This window comes from Prionailurus bengalensis, chromosome X, assembly GCF_016509475.1.
Source record: "Prionailurus bengalensis isolate Pbe53 chromosome X, Fcat_Pben_1.1_paternal_pri, whole genome shotgun sequence".
Taxonomy (NCBI): domain Eukaryota; kingdom Metazoa; phylum Chordata; class Mammalia; order Carnivora; family Felidae; genus Prionailurus; species Prionailurus bengalensis.
Window position 1 is genome coordinate 125,054,320 of NC_057361.1, and position 2,559 is coordinate 125,056,878.

The 2,559-nt window shown below is 36.2% G+C and overlaps 1 pseudogene; it reads right to left on the reverse strand.

The window, feature by feature from the left end:
- Nucleotides 1–827: 827 nt before the first annotated feature.
- Nucleotides 828–1,151, reverse strand: LOC122477371 (annotated as a pseudogene).
- Between the last annotated feature and the right edge of the window lie 1,408 nt (nt 1,152–2,559).

Here is a 2,559-nt window from a genome sequence, read left to right on the forward strand (position 1 = left end):
AAAATGCCAAGCTATATTTAGTTGTTTAGATATACATCTCTGTAGGGTTTTCTTGACTGAGACAATTTCTCAGACTTTCTTTGTTTTTGGTGACTTTGACAGTTTTGAGAAAGACTCATCTTGTATTTTGTAGAATGCCCTTCTGTTGGGATTTGTCTGATGTTTTTCTCATGATTAGACTGGAATTATGATTTTGGGGAGCAAAACCACAGAAGTAAAATGGCATTTTCATCACATCATATCAAGGCAACACATGATCTACATGATTTATTATAGTTGATGTTGACCTTGATCACCTGGCTAAAGTAGTGTTTGTTCGGTTTCTACACTGTAAAATGATTTTTCTCCCCCCATTTTCCATACTATCCTCTTTGTTAAGAAGTCAATATGTGCAGCCCTCACTTAAGGAGTTAAGTATTATGCTTTCCTTCATTTAAGGTATCTGCATGAGAAGCTATCTCTTCTCCATTTATCAACTTATTCAATTATTTTTTATATCACCATGGACTCATGAATATTTAATTTATACTTTGGAATATGTTTTAGTATTATTTTATTTCTTTTGTTGTTTAAATTATTTCAGCTTTGGCCATTGAGAAATCTTTCAGTTGGCTCCTGTGTAATTTTGACACTTCATCATAGTGGGATTTTGTTTTGTTTCATTTTTAGCACTTCTTTTTTTTAAAGGGCAGAATTAATATTTTATTGTCACTTAAAATCGGATGGCAGTTGCATATATAGTCTTAATACTTGATCATTCCATTTTGTAAATAAAAAATTACAAGTTTCCAATAGCCAATGGCTGGTTATGTTTTCAGAAAACATAATTAGATTAATTAATTAATGGTAGCTTCAAGTTTTTCTTTATTATCTCCAGAAAATTCACCCACCTTTTATCCCTTTTTAAAAAACTGGAAGGTTGGCATGCATTTGACTTCACGCTCTGAGGCAACATCCTGACGGTCATCCACATCTACTTCAAGGAATGAGATGTTGGAATACTTATCAGAGAGACAATGAAAGAAAACTTGATCCTTTTGCAAGGCAGGTCCACATAACATGGCTAATAAGTTAATTACTACAAGTTTAGGTAGTCCTGCACTGTTCAAGTCTTCCTGAAAAGCATACTTGCTCTTAATCTGTTTCACCATTTTGGTGGCTGGGTCTGACAAGAATGGTAAGGACTGATGAAAGTGGATCCAAAAAACAATAGACAGAGCTTGCATAGCACACAGGTCACCTTCCCTTTATAGCAACTAGCATTTTCAAAAAATTATTTTTTTTATTTAAATCTAGCTGATACACAGACTGATGGTTGCCAGAGGAAAGGGAGCTTAAGGGATAGGCAAAATGGGTGAAGATAAATGAGAGATACCAGCCACTAGTTATGAAATGAATAAGTGACAGGAATAAAAGGCACAGCATAGGGAATATAGTCAATGACATTGTAATAGTGTTGTATGATGACAGATGGTAGCTACACTTGTGGTGAGCACGGTGTAACATAGACTTGCTGAATCACTGTATTGTACGCTTGAAGCTAATGTAGTTGGCACTTCTTTACTTTCTGGTGCTAAGATACTTGGTTTATCTTGTATATTTCCTTACCCCAGTCCTAGAAGCAGCTGTTTCTCCAAGGAGTCCTTGGTTCTTTTTATTGGAGAAAGGTATTAGTAACCAAGATCTAGGTGCTACGTGTGCTTGCTGTAGCACACTTTTATTAGTTTCAATTTTACATCTGTTTGATTATTTAATGAATATCTTTCTCATCCACAAGATGTTCCAGTAAGGTAGGGACCATGTATGCTTTTGCTTCTGTTATGTTCTCAGTGCCAAGCACAGGCTCTGTTACATAATATGGATTTAATAAATACTTTCCAGATGAAAGAAGGTTTATGTTTCAGGGAAATGTCATCCTCTTGGTCATCCAGGACAGAAATATCAGAGTAATCTAACTCTCCATCATGTTTTTCGACTTTCACATCCAATTATTGAGACATGATATTTTCTAGAATGCATTTCCTAATTTCCACATATAACTGCATTGATTCAGACACATATTTATTTTTCTGTTTTTTAAAGTTCATTCATTTATTTATTTTTTGAGAGAGGGTGGGAGAGAGAGAGAGAGAGGGCACACGTGCAAGTGGGGTTGGGGCAGAGAAAGAGGGAGAGAGAGAATCTCAGGCAGGCTCTGTACTGTCAGCACAGAGCCTGATGCAGGGTTCAAGCTCACAAACCTTGAGATCATGACCTGAGATGACCAACTGAGCCACCTGGTGCCCCTCAAGCACATATTTCTTATCTATGGACAACCACAATAGCATCCCAAATGGTATCCGTGCTTCCAGTTCAATCTACACTTCATATTGGTAGAAACTGACAAGCTGGTTCTAGAATTTATATAGGAATGCAAAGGACCTAGAAAGCCTGAAGCAATATTGAAAAATATAAGCAGAGTTGGAGGACTAACCTTTACCTGACTTCAAGCCTTTCTCTAAAGCTATATTAATCAAGATAGTGTGTTACTGGCATAAATATTGGCCAATACATCAGCAT